The 23,469-nt window shown below is 47.6% G+C and overlaps 1 protein-coding gene across 3 annotated transcripts in view; it reads left to right on the top strand.

Moving 5' to 3' along the window:
* Nucleotides 1-15,420: 15,420 nt before the first annotated feature.
* The window catches only part of MPP7 (MAGUK p55 scaffold protein 7), a 525,083-nt gene continuing 517,034 nt past the window's right edge, over nucleotides 15,421-23,469 (top strand). Inside the window, exon 1 of one of the 3 annotated variants that reach the window (XM_089693824.1) lies at nucleotides 15,421-15,547. The gene's annotated coding sequence lies outside the window, so the exon portion shown is untranslated. The remainder of the gene's footprint in view (nucleotides 15,548-23,469) is intronic. The other 2 variants (XM_089693825.1, XM_089693827.1) reach the window with 2 other exon arrangements.

Below are 23,469 nucleotides of genomic sequence, written 5' to 3'. Positions count from 1 at the left end.
AATTGGTTGACTCCATGCAACACAGATGTACAGCAGTTCTCAGAAACAGTGCTTATACAACTAAATATTCATTAAGTGATTCAAAGGAAAGCAAAATCTTCAAACATTTTTCAGTTTATATAGTGAATGTTTGAGTTTGTAAAGAAAAATACAAACACTGCTATTTTTTTGAACAGTCTAATATTCACTTTTCTTCAATTTGTTTAGAGGAACAACACAAATTTGATATATTTTTCTTCATGTTTTGATTTGGAATAGAATGTGTAGTGTTCTCAATGCATTTGTGTGTATGGAAATTAAAACCATTAGAAGGATTTTGAGCTTTATTCACTTTTTTCAACACACTGCTATTATTTTGAACACAACTGTATATGGATAACACGTGTGAAACGTTTTCAGTGTTTGGACTGATTATGTATGGGACATTGTATCTTGTGTATGACAAAAATCAACTAATTTTATCAAAACCAGTGAATTGTAATGGTTGTCTCTGTACAAGTGGTCAGAGAATATATTTTGGTGTAGTACCACCTATAGCAGTCCCCATTCCTTTAAGCTAAGCAAGCCGAGGCTATTGGTACATGACTGCCCTCAGGAATGCCATGTTCACTGGCCAGGAAGTGGAGAAGGCTGAAGAAAAGAACAAAAGGATTCTTGTGGTTCCAGGAAGGCAGTTGTCCGCAGGGGAAGGCTGGGACTAGTTTCTTGCCAGAACGTAGTCAATGGGACATGCAGATGGGTCAAGTTCAGGTGGCAGGCAGACATGTTTTGCAAACAGGCAAAGGATTGTTCGAAAAAGCAGGCAGCAACATGGTCAATAAACAGGTCAAGGTCCATACATGTGGCAGGCAGAAGCAACACTATAGTAGTGTGGCAGTGATCAGAAGAGTGTTGCTGGCTGTACGGGCTCTGGTGACACTACTGATATGATGGCAATCAGGAACACTGTTACCCACTGCACTGCTCAGGAGACAATGTCATTGGTGTGGTAGCATTCAGGAACACTTTTGATGGCTTACACTGGTCTGGCGGTGATCAGGAGCACTCTTGCTGGCTTAGACTGGTCTGGTGTGGTGGCGATCAGGAACAGTGGCTTACAATGGTCTGGTGACACTAGGACTTGTGTGGCATCATTTGGAAACGTTGGTTTTGGCATACAATTATCTGGTGACATCACAAGTGGTGTAACGGTGAAAAGGAACACTGTTGTTGGCATACACTGTTCTGGAGACACTGGGACTGGTATGGTAGTGATCAGGATAACTGTTTCTGGCTGCACTGGTGTGGTATGGCAGCAATCAGGAACACTAATTCTGGCTCCACTGATCTTGCAACCCTGTGACTGGGGTGGTGGTGATCGGAGACACTGTGACTGGCTGCAATATTAGAGCTTGTTCACACTTGAGGTTGGGGGATGGTAGAACCACGGTTTTACCACCCTTAACCTCTACCCCCTTTGCAGCCAGGGGTGTGCAAATTTCACAGCTGCAGGCAGTGGCAGGAATTATACCCCTTGTTTTCAATCACGAAACTGGCGCATGTGCCATGTGTTTCTAATTGCATATAAACGCAGGTGATGATGATGATTTTTATTATTAATATTCGAGTGTAAATCCCACCCTGCTATCTGGTCTGTGTGCGCAGTCACAACCGTGATGAACGGGACGAAGATAAGACCCCTCTGATACGAAGGACAGATAGTTGGGGCAACCAGGGGCAGAGAGGGCTGTTTTTTTTTCTCTCACGTGACATAATCTGTGTCAATGTGTCAGAAAAGAGGCAGTATTGTGTGTTGCCTCCAGCCATCGCCTCTCACCTATACCCGACCATTGACACCTACCTACCCCCAACCACTGACACCCCAGACTGACACCCATCACCCCCAGCGACTGACACCCCAATTGAAACCTACCTACCCCCAACCACTGATACCCAAGACTGACACCCATCACCCCCAACCACTGACACCCCAGACTGACACCCAAATACTCCCAACCACTGACACCTTCCCCCAACATCTGACTCTCACCTACCCCCAACCACTGATACCCCAGGCTGACACCCATCACCCCCAACCACTGACACCCCAGACTGACACCTACCTACCCCCAACCACTGATACCCAAGAATGACACCCATCACCCCCAACCACTGACACCCCAGACTGACACCCAAATACTCCCAACCACTGACACCTACCCCCAACGTCTGACTCTCACCTACCCCCAACCACTGGCACCCCAGACTGAAACCCATCTACACCCAACCACTGACACTCAAAACTGACACCAACCTACCCCCAACCACTGACACCCCAGCCTGACACCCAAATACTCCCAACCACTGACACCTACCCCCAACGTCTGACTCCCACCTACCCCCAACCACTGATACCCCAGACTGACACCCATCACCCCCAACCACTGACACCCCAGACAGAAACCCATCTACACCAAACCACTGACACTCAAAACTGACACCAACCTACCCCCAACCACTGATACCCCAGGCTGACACCCATCACCCCCAACCACTGACACCCCAGACTGACACCTATCTACCCCAAACCACTAATACCCAAGACTGACACCCATCACCCCCAGCCACTGACACCCCAGACTGACACCCAAATACTCCCAACCACTGACACCTACCCTCAACATCTGACTCTCACCTACCCCCAACCACTGATACCCCAGGCTGACACCCATCACCCCCAACCACTGACACCAACCTACCACCCCAGGACAAAGAGCAATAAACACTATACAAAGGAGCGTTCACTAAATAACTGGTGTTGCTCGCGCTGTCCTCCTCCTGCCTGGGATTTACCTTTACACTCTTCACAATGCCTCTATGTGCGATGGGAGGGCGCCTCTGATTGCATATAAACGCAGGTGATGATGATGATGATTTTTATTACTAATATTCGAGTGTAAATCCCACCCTGCTATCTGGTCTGTGTGCGCAGTCACAACCGTGATGAACGGGGCGAAGATAAGACCCCTCTGATACGAAGGACAGATAGTTGGGGCAACCAGGGGCAGAGAGGGCTGTTTTTTTTTCTCTCACGTGACATAATCTGTGTCAATGTGTCAGAAAAGAGGCAGTATTGTGTGTTGCCTCCAGCCATCGCCTCTCACCTATACCCGACCATTGACACCTACCTACCCCCAACCACTGATACCCCAGACTGACACCCATCACCCCCAACCACTGACACCCCAGACTGACACCCAAATACTCCCAACCACTGACACCTTCCCCCAACATCTGACTCTCACCTACCCCCAAGCACTGATACCCCAGGCTGACACCCATCACCCCCAACCACTGACACCCCAGACTGACACCCATCACCCCTAACCACTGACACCCCAGACTGACACCTATCTACCCCAAACCACTGATACCCAAGACTGACACCCATCACCCCCAACCACTGACACCCCAGACTGACACCCAAATACTCCCAACCACTGGCACCTTCCCCCAAAATCTGACTCTCACCTACCCCCAACCACTGATACCCCAGGCTGACACCCATCACCCCCAACCACTGACACCCCAGACTAACACCTACCTACCCCCAACCACTGATAACCAAGACTGACACCCATCACCCCCAACCACTGACACCCCAGACTGACACCCAAATACTCCCAACCACTGACACCTACCCCCAACGTCTGACTCTCACCTACCCCCAACCACTGGCACCCCAGACTGAAACCCATCTACACCCAACCACTGACACTCAAAACTGACACCAACCTACCCCCAACCACTGACACCCCAGCCTGACACCGAAATACTCCCAACCACTGACACCTACCCCCAACGTCTGACTCCCACCTACCCCCAACCACTGATACCCCAAACTGACACCCATCACCCCCAACCACTGACACCAACCTACCATCCCAGGACAAGGAGCAATAAACACTATACAAAGGAGCGTTCACTAAGTAACTGGTGTTGCTCGCGCTCTCCTCCTCCTGCCTGGGATTTACCTTTACACTCTTCACAATGCCTCTATGTGCGATGGGAGGGCGCCTCTGATTGCATATAAACGCAGGTGATGATGACAATGATTTTTATTATGAATATTCTAGTGTAAATCCCACCCTGCTATCTGGTCTGTGTGCGCAGTCACAACCGTGATGAACGGGACGAAGATAAGACCCCTCTGATACGAAGGACAGATAGTTGGGGCAACCAGGGGCAGAGAGGGCTGGTTTTTTTTCTCTCACGTGACATAATCTGTGTCAATGTGTCAGAAAAGAGGCAGTATTGTGTGTTGCCTCCAGCCATAGCCTCTCACCTATACCCGACCATTGACACCTACCTATCCCCAACCACTGATACCCCAGACTGACACCCATCACCCCCAACCACTGACACCCCAGATTGAAACCTACCTACCCCCAACCACTGATACCCAAGACTGACACCCATCACCCCCAACCACTGACACCCCAGACTGACACCCAAATACTCCCAACCACTTACACCTACCCCCAACATCTGACTCTCACCTACCCCCAACCACTGATACCCCAGACTGACACCCATCACCCCCAACCACTGACACCAACCTACCACCCCAAGACAAAGAGCAATAAACACTATACAAAGGAGCGTTCACTAAGTAACTGGTGTCGCTCGCGCTCTCCTCCTCCTGCCTGGGATTTACCTTTACACTCTTCACAATGCCTCTATGTGCGATGGGAGGGCGCCTCTGTTTGCATATAAACACAGGTGATGATGACGATGATTTTTATTATTAATATTCTAGTGTAAATCCCACCCTGCTATCTGGTCTGTGTGCGCAGTCACAACCGTGATGAACGGGATGAAGATAAGACCCCTCTGATACGAAGGACAGATAGTTGGGGCAACCAGGGGCAGAGAGGGCTGTTTTTTTTTTCTCTCACGTGACATAATCTGTGTCAATGTGTCAGAAAAGAGGCAGTATTGTGTGTTGCCTCCAGCCATCGCCTCTCACCTATACCCGACCACTGACACCTACCTACCCCCAACCACTGACACCCCAGACTGACACCCATCACCCCCAACCACTGACACCCCAGACTGAAACCTACCTACCCCCAACCACTGATACCCCACACTGACACCCATCACCCCCAACCACTGACACCCCAGACTGAAACCTACCTACCCCCAACCACTGATACCCAAGACTGACACCCATCACCCCCAACCACTGACACCCCAGACTGACACCCAAATACTCCCAACCACTGACACCTACCCCCAACGTCTGACTCTCACCTACCCCCAACCACTGATACCCCAGGCTGACACCCATCACCCCCAACCACTGACACCCCAGACTGACACCTACCTACCCCCAACCACTGATACTCAAGACTGACACCTATCACCCCGAACCACTGACACCCCAGACTGACACCCAAATACTCCCAACCACTGATACCTACCCCCAATGTCTGACTCTCACCTAACCCCAACCACTGACACCGCAGACTGAAACCCATCTACACCCAACCACTGACACTCAAAACTGACACCAACCTACCCCCAACCACTGACACCCCAGCCTGACACCCAAATACTCCCAACCACTGACACCTACCCCCAATGTCTGACTCCCACCTACCCCCAACCACTGATACCCCAGACTGACACCCATCACCCCCAACCACTGACACCAACCTACCACCCCAGGACAAAGAGCAATAAACACTATACAAAGGAGCGTTCACTAAGTAACTGGAGTCGCTCGCGCTCTCCTCCTCCTGCCTGGGATTTACCTTTACACCCTTCACAATGCCTCTATGTGCGATGGGAGGGCGCCTCTGATTGCATATAAACGCAGGTGATGATGACGATGATTTTTATTATGAATATTCTAGTGTAAATCCCACCCTGCTATCTGGTCTGTGTGCGCAGTCACAACCGTGATGAACGGGACGAAGATAAGACCCCTCTGATACGAAGGACAGATAGTTGGGGCAACCAGGGGCAGAGAGGGCTGTTTTTTTTTCTCTCACGTGACATAATCTGTGTCAATGTGTCAGAAAAGAGGCAGTATTGTGTGTTGCCTCCAGCCATCGCCTCTCACCTATACCCGACCATTGACACCTACCTACCCCCAACCACTGATACCCCAGACTGACACCCATCACCCCCAACCACTGACACCCCAGATTGAAACCTACCTACCCTCAACCACTGATACCCAAGACTGACACCCATCACCCCCAACCACTGACACCCCAGACTGACACCCAAATACTCCCAACCACTGACACCTTCCCCCAACATCTGACTCTCACCTACCCCCAAGCACTGATACCCCAGGCTGACACCCATCACCCCCAACCACTGACACCCCAGACTGACACCCATCACCCCTAACCACTGACACCCCAGACTGACACCTATCTACCCCAAACCACTGATACCCAAGACTGACACCCATCACCCCCAACCACTGACACCCCAGACTGACACCCAAATACTCCCAACCACTGGCACCTTCCCCCAAAATCTGACTCTCACCTACCCCCAACCACTGATACCCCAGGCTGACACCCATCACCCCCAACCACTGACACCCCAGACTAACACCTACCTACCCCCAACCACTGATAACCAAGACTGACACCCATCACCCCCAACCACTGACACCCCAGACTGACACCCAAATACTCCCAACCACTGACACCTACCCCCAACGTCTGACTCTCACCTACCCCCAACCACTGGCACCCCAGACTGAAACCCATCTACACCCAACCACTGACACTCAAAACTGACACCAACCTACCCCCAACCACTGACACCCCAGCCTGACACCGAAATACTCCCAACCACTGACACCTACCCCCAACGTCTGACTCCCACCTACCCCCAACCACTGATACCCCAAACTGACACCCATCACCCCCAACCACTGACACCAACCTACCATCCCAGGACAAGGAGCAATAAACACTATACAAAGGAGCGTTCACTAAGTAACTGGTGTTGCTCGCGCTCTCCTCCTCCTGCCTGGGATTTACCTTTACACTCTTCACAATGCCTCTATGTGCGATGGGAGGGCGCCTCTGATTGCATATAAACGCAGGTGATGATGACAATGATTTTTATTATGAATATTCTAGTGTAAATCCCACCCTGCTATCTGGTCTGTGTGCGCAGTCACAACCGTGATGAACGGGACGAAGATAAGACCCCTCTGATACGAAGGACAGATAGTTGGGGCAACCAGGGGCAGAGAGGGCTGGTTTTTTTTCTCTCACGTGACATAATCTGTGTCAATGTGTCAGAAAAGAGGCAGTATTGTGTGTTGCCTCCAGCCATAGCCTCTCACCTATACCCGACCATTGACACCTACCTATCCCCAACCACTGATACCCCAGACTGACACCCATCACCCCCAACCACTGACACCCCAGATTGAAACCTACCTACCCCCAACCACTGATACCCAAGACTGACACCCATCACCCCCAACCACTGACACCCCAGACTGACACCCAAATACTCCCAACCACTTACACCTACCCCCAACATCTGACTCTCACCTACCCCCAACCACTGATACCCCAGACTGACACCCATCACCCCCAACCACTGACACCAACCTACCACCCCAAGACAAAGAGCAATAAACACTATACAAAGGAGCGTTCACTAAGTAACTGGTGTCGCTCGCGCTCTCCTCCTCCTGCCTGGGATTTACCTTTACACTCTTCACAATGCCTCTATGTGCGATGGGAGGGCGCCTCTGTTTGCATATAAACACAGGTGATGATGACGATGATTTTTATTATTAATATTCTAGTGTAAATCCCACCCTGCTATCTGGTCTGTGTGCGCAGTCACAACCGTGATGAACGGGATGAAGATAAGACCCCTCTGATACGAAGGACAGATAGTTGGGGCAACCAGGGGCAGAGAGGGCTGTTTTTTTTTTCTCTCACGTGACATAATCTGTGTCAATGTGTCAGAAAAGAGGCAATATTGTGTGTTGCCTCCAGCCATCGCCTCTCACCTATACCCGACCACTGACACCTACCTACCCCCAACCACTGACACCCCAGACTGGCACCCATCACCCCCAACCACTGACACCCCAGACTGAAACCTACCTACCCCCAACCACTGATACCCAAGACTGACACCCATCACCCCCAACCACTGACACCCCAGACTGACACCCAAATACTCCCAACCACTGACACCTTCCCCCAACATCTGACTCTCACCTACCCCCAACCACTGATACCCCAGACTGACACCCATCACCCCCAACCACTGACACCCCAGACTGACACCTACCTACCCCCAACCACTGATACCCAAGACTGACACCCATCACCCCCAACCACTGACACCCCAGACTGACACCCAAATACTCCCAACCACTGACACCTTCCCTCAACATCTGACTCTTGGTTTGTGTTTTTTAGTCACATGTCCATGTTTTATAGGTGCATGCCAACCAGAAAACACACTGGAATCACATCAAAATCGCATAAGCGGTTTTAACGCATTTTTTCAACAGAGCAGTGTTAAAGCATCCTTAGTGGTGATTGGCTGTAAAAACATGGAGATGTGAACCTGTCCCTTAGGAAATCATGTTTATTGGACTGTACTGCATTTCTGGAAAACGCTGTAGAAAACGCTTAGGTGTGAACCTAGGGTAAAAGGGTGAATCTCCCCAGCAGAGACTGACAGAAGGACAAACCTTCCATATTCTATCCAAAAGAAAAAAAAAAAGTTTTACCCAAAGCTAAATAAAGCTACATTCCATATCCATCAAAAATGAATGCAGCTGGTGAAGGTACCTGAATTTGACTTGCTAGCAGCAGCTTGTAATCCCCTGTACAGCAGAATACAGACTGGGAGAGGGAGGGGCAGCACTGGGATCCAATTTTATGTACTACATACACAAAGAAGATGCTGTCAGGATGATAGAGAAGCAAGACCAAGGGGGATATGTAAGCAGGCCATACATGGATCAAAAATCGAAAACATTGTTCGTTCTGTAATCTGATGGTCCCACCAATGATTTCATAAATGGTCATTTTTCATGAATTTTCCAGCATGCCCGATAAATGAAATGGGGAGAAACCATGAAAATCAGTCGGTGCCATTGCCCCACTAACAGACTGAAAATTATTCTTAGGTCTGATTTTCAAACAAAAAATCGTTCGAAAATCTAACCATGTATGGCCGGCATTACTGAAACCGGAAAGTGCACAATCTGGTGTAGCTCTGCATAGAAACCAATCAGCTTCCAGGCTTTGAAGTCAAAGATTAAGTGAACAAGTTGATGTTAGAAGCTGACTGGCTGCCATGCACAGCTGCACCAGATTTTGAGTGCACCTGTGTTAGTAAATCTCCCCATAGGCTGTTGCTGCTTAAAGCGGAGTTCCACCCAAAAGGGGAAGTTCCGCTTTAAAGATTGGTCCTCCGCTCCCCATTAAGGATTGGCATCTTTTCGCGACAGGTACCCGCTCCCACTTCTGCTGCGATCGCCTAGGCATTCAGAAACGGAAATTGTCCTCCCTCCCGAAGTCTTGTGGGACACGCGACAGTTCCCAGAAGACTACGGGGCCATTCAGGAAGCGCAGCGCTACTCGCACATGTGCAGTGGGTACCCGGCTGTGAAGTCGCAAGGTATCACAGCTAGGTGCCTACACTGAAGATGCCAGCCTCCTGGAATACAGGACGGCCGGTGAAACGGGCTGCGGCGGGGGCAACACGGGATCATGGGACAGGTAAGTGGGTTTTTTAAAAGTCAGCAGCTACAGTTTTTGTAGCTGCTGAGTTTTATTTTTTTTTACAGAGTGAATGGAACTCCGCTTTAAGGTGGGAATACACGATTAGAAAATCGACCGATCGGTCATCCGACTGAGAGGGGTTCGTTCGTTGGTCGAAATCGTGGCCCACATTAACCAATCTAAAAAAATTGTTCATCAAGCAATACGTAGTGTTGACGTCTTCCATACAAGTGGAAGTGATGCGGTGTGCGTGTGACCTTGTAGCCACGCCCTTCCGGCCAGAACAAGCGATATACACAATTATCAGCAATGAGTATAATATCGTTTATTACATGACCTATATACATAAATAGTGATACATAAAATATAATCTGCAGAATTCTGGGTTCATTATCTCATTAGGCCAATCTACTTTTAACATTTGGATTTTTCGTTTGTGTTTACGAACATTCCTTGGACATAAACATCCGTGTCATCTTCTGTTTCCGCTCATGTGTGATAGCGCTTGATAGATTATTTTGTACAATCGTCATATCACTGCATAGAACATTGGTCCTTCGTATGCGAAACTACATTTTTCACTGTTGTTCAACCGGATTTTTTTTTCACAATATCGTTATCGGTTAAAACATCCTGCTCATCAACGAAGAGAAAATTGTATGATCAGTGGTTCCACAAAATTTTTTTGTACGATTTTCTTATCGTGTGTACGGGGCATAAGTAGAGAAGTTCTGAATGGATCTGGTGACATTTGAAGATACAAAGAAAACATTGCTGCTGAATGACGTTTCCTGGCCAGCTTCCTGATTCCATTACCCTAAGTGAGGGTCTAGTATGCATTATAAGGGAGAACCAGGGGCGGACAGACCATTTGGAAACTCGGGCACTGCCCGAGGGCCCGGGGTCAGTAGGGGGCCCCATGAGATGCCTCTGGTACCTTTTACGAGTTTGGGCCAGGACATAGGGGCCCCATGATCCCCTATTGCCTGGGGGCCCCATGGGTTGTCAGTCTGCCCCTGGGGAGACCCCACAAAATAAAAAGGATGCTGAGGGTCGTATGGTCATTGGTTGTTACTGAGCAGGATAACAACCAGTGACAGTTCCAAGAATGGTGTGGGGTTTCTTTAACCACTTGCCCTCCAGAGGATTTACCCCCCTTCCTGACCAGGCCATTTTTTTGCGATACGGCGCTGCATTACTTTAACTGACAACTGCGTGGTCATGCAACGCTGCACCCAAATGAAATTTATGTCCTTTTTTCACACTAATTGATCTTTCTTTTGGTGGTATTTGATCACCTCTGCGGTTTTAATTTCTTGGGCTATAAAAACAAAGACCAGCAATTTTGAGAAAAAAACAATATTTTTTACTTTTTGTTATTAAACACGTCCAGTAAAAAAATTTTAAAAATCAAATTTCGTCATAAATTCAGGCCAAAATTTATTCTGCTACAGGAGCTGACAGGGAGGAGAACTGTTTTGTTTACTAACAGTTCTCCCCCCCCACCGTCAGAGAGCCTCGGCAATCACCGGCCAGAACCTAGTGGTTGACAGCCATGGCCGCAAAGGGCTGTGTGGGTAGGGCATGCACACCCCCCTATCCGGAAATGGAAAATCACGCATATATATATGTGATTTTGCGCACCTGAGCCACCCTGCAGCAGTATATCTGCTATAGGGCGGATGGGAAGTGGTTAAAAAAACATAGCAGACCTCTGTCCTTGTGAGGTTCTGATACGGATTGTGGGGAGAAACCCAACACAACAATGTGGGTCCCCCCAAAATCAACATCAGACTCTCATCCAAGCATGTATTCTGGCAGGCAACCCCTCCCTGAATCATATCAGGGTACAATCATTCAACGTAGGGAGGGTACCTTGTCAAGGAGGGGGGTCCAATATTGACAAAGACAAGGGCCTCTTCCCCACAACCCTGGCACAGTGGTTTTGAGGGTCCATGGAGGGAAGGGGGGGGGGGCACTGCTGGGGAATCTGAAAGCCCCCTTTGAAATACATGAATGAGAAGGAAGTACACTGTATCCCTGGTCACTCATTCACATAAAATGAAATTACAAGGTAAATAAACACACAGACATCTTAAAAAAAGTCCTTATTGAAATAAAAACGCAGTGACAAAGTCCTTTTTCCTTCGTTGCCTGGTCTGTACGCAGGGGCGTCCCTAGACAGGTGCAGGGGGTGCGCACAGCACCGGGTGACACCTATTGCACGGGGTGACACCGGACCCGCTCCACGAAAAGGTAAGTTTTAAAGCAAGCCGACGATCCCTGCAGGATGGATCGGATGTACGGATTGAGCATAATAGATCGAAGTCCGAGTCATTATCCTCCCCGATCTGCAGATCCGATCCATCTTGCGGGAATTGTCGGCTTGCAACCTATACGGGGTTAACTGATCTCTCCATGAAAAGGTACGGTTTAAAGCAAGCTGATGATCCCCGCGGGATGGATCGGATCTGCAGATTGAACGTAATGGATCAGAGTCCGATCCGTTATGCTCCCCAATCCTTAGATCCGATCCATCTTGCGGGGATCATCAGCTTGCTTTAAGGCTACGTTCACACTAGCCTTGTGTGCAGGCGCCAGAGAGGCGTTTGGGAAGCGTTTTTGACCGCTTATCAAACGCCTCTGCCAATTCTGCGCATTACAGCACATGGTGCTGTTCTAACAGGAGCGTTTGCGTCGCGGCAAAACGGACGCCTCTGGACGAGTCAGGAGGCTTTGAAGCCTCCTATTTTCGTCTATGGTGCCGCTCCGCAAACGCCCGGCCGGCGTTTGCGGGGCGTTTGCGGAGCGGTAACACCACTCAAACTGCATTATAGGCGTTTGTGGGGTGTTATTAACGCTCGGCAAATGCCTAGCAACCGCCACTAAACCGCACATGCGGCGTTTGCGGAGCGTTAAAAAACGCTCCGCAAACGCCGGACCAACGCTTGCCAAACGCTATAGGGGCGTTTGGCAAGCGTTGGCAAAACAGCCTAGTGTGAACGAGCCCTAAGACTTACCTTTTTCGTGGAGCTCATGGAGAGATCAGTTAACCCCATATAGGTTGCAAGCCAACAATCCCCGCAGGATGGATTGGATCTGTGGATTGGGGAGGATAATGGATCGGACTCCGATCCATTATCCTCAATCCGCAGATCCAATCCATCCTGTGGGGATCATCGGAGGGGGTGCCACCAAGTGTTCTGAGACCGGGTGACAGCAACCCTAGGGACGCCCCTGTCCATACGTCGTATGGACCTGACAGCGGGGGATTTTACACACAATCCACAGCCACCAGGATTGTGTACAAAACTGACAGGCGCACTCCTGCCTGTCAGGGGGAATCAGTCATATGGCTGTGCTGCTGCCTGATTGCTTCCACACCCCGATACCGCATGTAATTGCAATACATTGGTGCCCAAAGGAGACATGCGGGGTCTTTTAGACCCCGCATGTCTCATTAAAGAGAATCTGTCACCAAAAACCATCACATAGAGGACGTTTTGTCCCCTATGGTATGACAAAATAAAATGTTACACCCAAACACAGAAAATCCTCCACCCAAAAAATGTCGAGGTCCCCCTACCTCCACATATATGCATGTATGAATGTAAACGCATGTGTCCGGGGAGCCTAGGTGTGAAAAAGTTGATTTCGATACCCATGTGACATATCACTAGCACAAGACCTCCTCCGTAACTCTAAGCTGATGACCTATAAGGGGCTTTTGAAGTGTCATCTATAGAAAATATAGGGTACTGAAGTTTGTTGCCATTCACAGGCGCACTTAATTTTTAGGTTTGACATGTTGGGTATCTATTTACTCGGTGCAATCTCGTCTTTTATATTTGACCAAAATGTGGGTAATTTATTGCGTTTGATTGCCCTAAAATTCACTTTAGTGTGTTTTCTACTGACATTTTGTGCTTCCTAGACTTTTACGGTAATACCGGGTGACAACAAATTGGAACTAGCACTATTCTATTCACCAGGGCGTCTGCTTGCAGAAAATACATGTTTGGGGGTTTTGAATAATCTTCAGACCTTAAATAGTTTTTTAACCCCTTCGCGCCGGTGCCTCCCGGCCCTTTAAGAGTTTCAGAAGCCGGTTTAGGGTCATGAGACCACTGTGACACGCCATCACATAATCAGGAAAGGTCCCGATTGAAAGAGGAGATCTGGACCTTTCTGTGTGTACCGGACATGTGTGCTGGGAGCGCACAGGGTGCGGGCTCTCAGCACATCTTTTTTTTAATAGAACGCAAATGTGCGACCGCTCGGTGTCTAGGCCCAGACGTCGGGAGGCTGCACATTTGCGTTCGACCGGCGTGAAGAGGTTAAACATGTGTGCAAATAAATGCAAAAACAGCTCTGGCATGGAAAGGGTTACATAGTCTGCCTGAAAAGAGACAAAAGTCCATCCAGTTCAACCATTAAAAAAAAAGTTCTAATCAGGGGCGGACTGACCATTTGGAAACTCGGGCACTGCCCGAGGTCAGTAGGGGGCCCCGTGAGATGCCCCGGTACCTTTTTCATAGGCTTTTTTGAGTTTGGGCAACGGCATAGGGGCCCCATGATCCCCTATTGCCCAGGGGCCCCTTGAGTTGTCAGTCCGCCCCTGGTTATAATTCTATACCCACAGTTGATCCAGAGGAAGGCAAAAAAATCCAGCAAAGCATGACCCAATTTGCTCCTGCTGGGTTGAGCTCTGAACATGAAAACCGAACACACACACTTTTAAGAATGTAAAAACCGCCTTTATTAAAGAATATAAAAGTACCACAATGTAAATCCATCATCAATTCCGCCATCCAGCGATGCAGATCCATGGTCAATCATGAGGAATGATTCTTGGTGACAAGTCGAAACAAAACACAAACCCGCTCCCCAGAGACTCCTGGTCGCTGACAGCTCCTGCCCAGGGGACAAATGTAAACAAAGGGGCCAGAAGCTGGATGACATCTTTGACCAAATATGGACAAGACCATATTTAGTCATTGACCTCCTCTGGGATGGCTTGTCTGCAGGACAGCAGGCAGCGAGCTAGTGGTTGCTAAGACGCCAGCATCTTAGCAACGAATGATGCTATCAGCCTGATTAGCAGGAAGCTGTCATTTATGGGTGGTAGTAATGCAGCCAATAAAGGTATTAGTTCCTTGCCGCCCCCTGTAATGTTTTTGGCGAGTCGAAGGGTTTTGTGGGAGCCCTACACTGTCAAGAACCTGAACCCTCTCCCCATTGCATAGTTATTCACACGTGACCCTGCTGACTTGCTTAGCTGCAGTAACGAAAGTCTGGTCACTGGACAACGAGCTGTGTAAATCCGAGAGCTGGATGGCCAGGAATACTAATTGCTTATGTGTATTAAAGTGTCTGCCGGAGTTCAGCCTATAAAGACACACACAGTGCAAAATACACCCAATGCCTTCCCCTCCCCCTGACCCATCCCGCCCCGGGCCCGGCGGACAGGTGCACAGCTTTCCTCCACACCAGGGACCAGTCACCGCCCATCCGTGACGTCACCTCGCCGTGTTGTGCAGCGTCCGGGGGAGAGGGGCGTGGCCCTTCGGAGAAAGAGTATCCCGAGTAGGAGGGCGTGTCCCCGGCAGGAGCAGCCAGTGTAGGCGGCGATGGCGCGAAGAGGGCGTGGTTAGGGGACAGAGGGAGTGACGCAGCGTGCTGTGGTACCCGCCCTCTCCTCCGTACTCTATTCGCTGCGGGATCCGGGATTGTGCTGCGCGCGGCTTGGTACCCTCCATGTTCCGGTAAGGGATCGGTAAAGGGGAGGAGGAGGGGGGAGTGGCCACAGGTATTGTACCGGGCCCGCCGGTCAGAGGTGTGTGTGGGAGGCGGGGCGCTCCAGGCGGTGACAGGTTCCTGGCCCCGGGGATGGAGGTGAGAGATCAGAGATCAGGGCAGGATCGGCTCCCTCCCCTCCCCCCGGGTGTCAGCAGATTGGAAGGCGAGCCGGGCTCTGCACATGGGGCGCCCCACCGGAACACCCGCTATAGAATACTCAGCCCGGCATTGTTTACTGTCTGTACTGTGTGTATATAATGTGTGACCCTCCCGGTACACCACCTCCCGGTGCACGCCGCCATCTATTCCTTCATTTCACAGATCACCCCCCCCCTCCATGCTGACAGGTGCAGGTGTGACATTCTATTCCCTCATCACACAGGATCCCGGGGACGGCGCCCCATCACATTCACTATACAGGGCAGTGTGGATATAGGAACACCATCTGCCTGTCCGCACTGCTTCACATCCATGTTATATATATATGTCCATTGTGTCCGATCTACATACACTGCGTGCGATTGGCTGATCACTAATATATTTATTGTATATATAGCCTGTTCCTGTGTACTGTGTGTGTGCTCTGTGTACTGTGTGCTCTGTGTACTGTGTGTGTGCTCTGTGTACAGCAGGTTACACTGATGGAGCAATCACATACATTGTGCTCCCATGTACTTTATATTGACTTCATTACACTCAGCAGCAAAAAATATATACAGTGTATTCCTATGCACTATATATTGACGTGTGACATGTATGTATGTGTGTACACCCCTTGTATCACCATGTACTGTATATTGACGTGTGTGTATGTGTGTACACCGCTTGTATTACCATGTACTATATATTGACATGTATGTATGTATATATGCATGTGTGTGTACACCCCTTGTATCACCATGTACTATATATTGATGTGTGTATATGTGTGTACACCCCTTGTGTTACCATGTACTATATATTGACGTGTGTGTACATATATATATATATATATATATATATATATATATATGTGTGAATACTCCTTGTATTATCATGTACTATAAATTAGTACATGGAACTAATGTAGCACATTAGACTGAATACATATATATGTATGTGTGTGTGTGTATGGTCATATGTGTATTGGGCATTTTAGACTGAAAAAAGAAAATACTTCTGTATAATGTGTTCCCATATGCTATATATTGACCATGTTAGACCAGTAAAAATTTATATAGTATGTTCCCATGTACTATATATTAAGTGCATTAGGCTTAAAATATATAAATAAATATGTATATATAATACATTTTCCCTATATATTGAGGAGTTAGTCTGGTAACAATGTGTATGGTATATTACTATGTACTGTATACTGAGCACATTAAACTGATCCAAAATGTATATTACAAAATAAATAAATATATATGTGTGTGTGCCCATGTACAATATATTGAGTGCATTAGGCCAATCATTTCTATATAGGTATGTGTGTATATATATATATATATATATATATATATATATATATATATATATATATATATATATATATATATGAGAGAGAGAGAGAGAATATTCCTATGTATTATATATTGAGCTCATTAGGTGTGTTTTATTGTACTTTTCCAGCTGTTTGGTGACATGTGTATCATCCTCTCCTCTGTGATGCGTCCATGAATTGTGTATTGTCATGTCGCTCACATATGCACTTGTGTTGTATGGCTCATTCATTGGATTGTGGTCCAGCACATTTTTGCATTGATGGCAATCACACGGGTTATTGTAGTTAGTAAGACCCTGTGGAGAGTATCGGTGATACGTGGTATGCTGTGACAAGCAATCAGATTTCAGGTTACCATACATCGAAGGAAGGTGACTTCTGATTGGGTGATATGGGTTTCTATGTGCAGTGCACTAATGACCCCCTATGACCCCCCCCCCCCTTTTTGTTTTCTATAAGTTTTGTCCAGAACTGATGGAGAGGTCATGGCAGAATATAAATATTAATGAATTCAGGATCTGCAGGCATTTATTAGTAGACCTCTTAAAGGAGATCTTTTCTCCCCCCTCCCTATAAATCTGACCCTTGCTTTATATAGGTAATGGTAGATCTAAAGCTGATTGTACAATTGCATTGTATGGTGTGTGGTGATGTTAAATCCTTACAGTTGCATCTCGCGTAGAACTGTGATTTTTATTTTTCCCATTTTGCGCATCATTTTAGTTGTACTTGTAACGGACGCTGCATACTACGGCATTTCTATTTATAGAGAACTTTTATTGCTTTCTTTGTGTCAGCGTTGTGTACATGAACTGGGTTCAGTTAGTAGTGAAACAGCAAGTTGTCCTGCATGGTGCTGTCAGAAATCTGTCCTGTCTGTGCTGCCCATAGTGTGCAATGTCATTTTCTTCATTAAAATGGAGAGGAGCTGCTTCCTTCACTGCCCTTCATTGCAGGAATGCATGTTTCGTGTGTTGATGCGTTGTGGCACTGTTCATTTTTAATAGAAACCCCGCCCTCCTTCCTTAGGCAATGCACATGCTAAAGTCCACCATAGTGAATTGCAGCAAAAATTTTAGGATTTGTCTAAAATGTTTGATATTTTGGTGTGTTGGAATCCCATCAATTGCAATTGCTGCCTCAAGACTTGTTTACACCTGTGTCAATCTGTGAAAAGTGATCTGTGGGTGATCAGTTTTCAGAGAGTGGTGTAGTCACAATTGGCACTGCTGTCTCCCGAATGACAGGCAAATGGACTTTTTCCAATGGGAATACTGTACCTGCAAGCCTAGATGTTGGCTGGTGATCGCAGGGCCTCAATGCAACACGTTAGCCCACATGCAGCAACACATGCACAAATGTAAAAGGGCTCCTAGGCAGCAAAGACAGTTCTTCTTGCAGGGCTTGTATCCTTCTACATCACGGGTGGGCTGCATTGTGTGTAATGTAAGGTTAGCCCTTAATGGAATGCATCCTCCACAAGATTCGCCAAGTTCCTGATAGCTGTTTATGTGACCCCCGTCTTTTCACTGCCAGTGATGAGCAGATGTGTAATGACCTTCCTATTCAGACTTCTGCAGCAGTTGTGATAATCCTGTCTAAAAACTGGGTTTTGAGGAAGGGAGGTGGATGTGAATGATAGGAAAGCTGTACTGTATAGGCATAGACTAAGAACAAGCATGTAGCCAGTGAAGTCAAAAGTCCTCTTCTGTTCACTTGTCACCAGTGGCAGCCTAGTTGTTGCTTTCAGTGCAGTTTCCCTTTTTATGAGCTGTTTGCTGTCATAAGATGGGCATTGCCAGTGATTGTACGCACTGTGTATATCAGCACTGCCCAGCTTAAAGTCATTATAAAGCTGTTGTTTTGTTTTTTTTTTTTTTTTATTTTGCACAGTGGCTAAATGGTTAGCACTTCCGCCTGGCAGTACTAGGGTCGTTGGTTCAAGTCCCAACCACGGCCTGGAGTTTGCATGTTCTCCCTGTGGCTGCTTAGGTTTTCTCCAGGTACTCTGGTTTCCTCCCACACTACAAAGACATGCTGGTCGGTTAATTGGCTTCTGTCTAAATTGGCCCTTATATGTGTATGTATGAATGTAAGTTAGGGACCTTAGATTGTACACCCCTTGAGGGTTAGGGACTGATGTGAACGTACAATAAGCACTGTGTGAGTACCTGAAATAAGTAAATACAATATTTTATTAAAATAATAAACATGTTATACTTGCCTGCTCTGTGCAATGGTTTAGCACAGAGCGGCCCTGAACCTTCTCTTCTGGGGTCTCCTGCCGATGTTCCTGGCTCCTTGCACCCAACAAGTGTCCCCATAGAAAACTGCAAGGGAAAAATGTCACCAGCACACCGAGGATCACCAATATGGGTCCAAAAATTTAATGAACGATCACATAGTTACAGCATGCCTGATGAAGGGGTCCTGCGAGACTCCGAAACGTTGCCTTGCTGTAACTATGTGATCGTTCATTTAAAACTTTTGGACCCAAATTGGTGATCCTCGGTATGCTGGTGACATTCTCCCTTGCTGATTCTGTTCAGTTCCAGCCAACAGTCGCTGCAGCACTCACACAGCCATTTTGTTTAACGCGGGAACGTGTGCGTTTGGATTGTACACTTGCACATAGAAAACTGATCTCTATGTGCGGGCTTGCTGCCGAGCTGGGCTGTGTGTGTCCAGTGACTCACACAGCATGGCTTGGCCTCACTCTCTGCTCACATGATTTGATTGACAGCAGCAGGGGCTGCTATTAGAAGAGAGAAGGCGCAACACTGCTGCTCTCGGGCACAGTGCTGGATTGAGATCAGGCTCGGTTAAGTATTTAGGGGGGCTGGGAGGGGAGCTGAACATTATTATTATTATTATACAGGATTTATATAGCGCCAACAGTTTGCTCAGCGCTTTACAATATAAAGAGAGACAGTACAAGTACAACACAATAAAATACAAGAGGATTAAAAGGTCCCTGCTGATAAAAGCTTGCAATCTAGGGGTGGGGCAAGTGGTACGAAAGGTTATAACTGTGGGGGATGAGCTGATGGAAGTGATAAATGTTTAATTGGAAGGCTTGATCGGCTTTCCTGAAGAGATGAGTTTTCAGGGATCGCCTAAAGGCAACCAGAATAGGGGAGACCGGGGTGTATTTACCACAAGGCACTTGCCTAGGGTGGCAATTTTCAGGGGGGCAGCATCTCCCCTTAGTAGAAGGGATGAAAGAAGGAACATGCGTGCCATAGGAACCAGGTGGGATCCAAGAGAGTCTGCAGACGGTGTATGTAGAGCCTGATTCTCGTTCCCAAGGATGGCCGGAGCTTTGAAGATGAGTGTGGAAGGCTCTCCTGAGTGGGGGGCAGGGGTGTTGTTGGTCAATATCAGGCTCTCTCCGCAGGAGGGGTGGGGGGTTGTTGGTCGGTGTCCATTGGCGCAGACGATTTTTGTGTTGCCTAGGGCAGCACAAAACCTAAATACACTACTGAGGGGAGAGCTGGGCAGATTGAGGTAGTGAGTGCCAGAGGATTGGAGAGGCTCTAGTGAAGTCTTGGAGATGAGCATTGGAGGAGGAGAAATAATTCTAACGGCACGCTGCCCGCACCGGAAATCGCAACCGTACTGGGAACCGAGGTTCCCATGCTGGCTGCGGTTTCTAAAGAAGTGCAGGGACTTGTTCCCTGCGTGTCCCTGGGCACGGGAGTCCATGCAAATGAATGGTCTTTCGTGCCCGTGCCAAACGCGGCCCGCAGGAACACACATATGTGAACCAGGGCTAATAAAAGAACAAATTTCAAGGAGTGGAAATTGCATTTATTTTTTGACATACTCCCCTGCTACATTTATACACTTATCCCAGCGTTTAACTAATGTTTGGAAAGTTTCGCCAAAGAAAGATACGCCTGAACCATCCTAGAACAGCCGGCTTCACTTCGTCATCATTGTGTTCACTGATCCCACAGAAAGATTCGTCTCATGCAATTTCACGATGGGTTATGCATCGATTATCCAGGATCAGACGTTCCACGCGCAGAATGTTCACAGGACATACAGCCATCTTTGAAACGTTTACACCTTTCAAATGTCTTACTGCGGTTTATCACTGTACTGTGCGAAGTCTTCTGTAGATATCCGTGTGTTTTACACTTTCATTCACGCGCTGTTCCATGCACGCACTAACACTGTTGTCTGCCATCTTGATTAACGGTCTCTGGACTGGCTCGTGACATGTGCGCCGCCTATCAGTAATAGGACACACTTGCCACTGCATGTAGTACCGCCACACTAGCATCTCTTTTTATACCTGTACAATTAAAAGTCCTGGTTTGACTTGAATGCTCCTTGTATATGTTAAAAGTGTAAAAATATTAACAAACAAGACAAGCAAAAACATTAAGAGTTGAAATATGAATAGTTAATGAAATAGAAACAAACAAAAAAACCCCCCAAAAATCAGCAGGAAGGTATTTGATTGGAGGAGGAGAATAGGGAATTAATTAGGGATGATTAGCGTGAACTAGGAGTTATTAAAGGATTAAACAGAACATTAAAAAGTAAAAAAATAAAAACTTAAAGTGGTAGTAAAGCCTCTTCTTTGGTTCTTTCCTATAGTATATAAAGCTTACCTATAGGTACAGTAAATGTCTTATAAACGTGCACCATTTAGGAGATAGTTACTTTTTCAGCAGCCAGTGACGTCACTGGCATACCTGTACTGTTCCTTCAGATTTCTCTTCCACGGCTGCGATTGTCGTGGCTCAGCTGTTCATACGGCCGAAGCCCGCAAACCTGTGAAGATGGAAGCGCCACGTGATAGTACGCCGCTGGAGGGCTTTGGTTTCAGGTAGGTCTGTCCTACTAGCACATTATGAATAGAACCACCCAGGGAGGGCTTTTTTTTTTTCGTTGTTCTTTGTTGCGGTATACTTCCGCTTTGATATATTTTTTTTTTTTTTTCTGATTGGTTTAACTGATGTCATCTGCAGGTGCAGTTCATCCATTTGATCTGCAGATGAATAAACAGAATGATAAAAATGTAACAATATTACTTTGTATCTTTCTGTATTGGTTGAGCAGTGTTGTTGATAAACAGTGTCTGCCTGCATTTTTTTGACAGCTCTAGCTGTCAACCTTCTCTGTGCACTCAGCAGTGCAGCTTTGATTAATCAGTGCCAAATCTCAGTGTACTGGGACGGGGATCCCGGCAGCAGGGCAGAAGGAGTGGACATGCTACATACTCCCTTGTGTACAAGGATGACCTTGATTGGCCTTGTGTAGCATGCCTAAAGTCTGCAACTAGTTAAAGTGGTTGTGAAGGCAGAAGGTTTATTTTTTTTCCTTTATGTAGAGAATTGAGCGTGCTCCCAGTTCAAACAAGAGATGCTGGTTGTATGCGCAAAGCATTATGGTTTACTGTCATGGATGTGTATGGCTAGCATTAAGGGGTAAAGAATAACCATTTTAAATATACTGTTGGAGCCTCCTGCCCTCCTCATCAAATATACAAATGGACATGCAGCCTTCAGGCGTGACCTGCATTTCACTGCGCAGAAGCAGCATTTACAGCCTTCCAGTGTGATGGCTTGTCTGCTGCACAGTCTGCCTGATAGATGGTATATTTATGTGTGTCCTAATAATATTTATTTCCATTGTTTGTCTATAGCTGAGGTTCAGTCTGCTTTAACTTTGCCTTTTTTCTGGTTCCCTCTTCTCTCCACTAATCAACATGCTAATTCAGTTTTTAAATAAAACCTGTTTTCGTTATATACCTTATTTTAGATCTAGTGATGTCATCTCTGTGCTTCTCTATGCAATGCAGGTAGATGATGAGTGGTGGGAGGGGCCAGCAGTGTTCTGTACATTGCTTCCTGAAAACACCACAGCACCCTGCCTCACTACTCCTATCAAGAGCCATTGGTCCTGATGCAAGCAGTGGGCTGGGAGGATTTATACAAATATCAAAATTCCTTGATGGGTGGAGTTCAGTCTGGGCCAGGGGCGGACTGTCCATTTGGAAACTCGGGCAATGCCCGAGGGCCCGGAGTCAGTAGGGGGCCCCATGAGATGCCCCTGGTACCTTTTTCATAGGCTTTTTTGAGTTTTGGCAAGGACACAGGGGCCCCATGATCCCCTATTGCCTGGGGGCCCCATGAGTTGTCAGTCCGCCTCTGGTCTGGGCATAGGGTGCATGTGCATGCAGACTACCCTAGGTAATGCCTACATGCCACACTGAGCCTCCCAGATTGAAAGAACTGAAATCCAATGAATGAAAGGGATGGGTCGGGGATAGCCAGACTGAGGAGGAAAGAGCCAGATGATGCTGGATGCCCAGAAACCAGGAAGTGAGGTGGGCTCTATCTGACTTGCTGCAGCTTCTAATGCATAGGTCCTCTTTAAGGAGACCTT

The sequence above is a fragment of the Staurois parvus genome, unplaced genomic scaffold, assembly GCF_062004578.1.
Source record: "Staurois parvus isolate SC_StPar_1 unplaced genomic scaffold, SC_StPar_1.0 ptg000636l, whole genome shotgun sequence".
Taxonomy (NCBI): domain Eukaryota; kingdom Metazoa; phylum Chordata; class Amphibia; order Anura; family Ranidae; genus Staurois; species Staurois parvus.
Note: the sequence above shows the minus strand (reverse complement) of the source record. Positions and strands in the feature narration are given on the sequence as shown.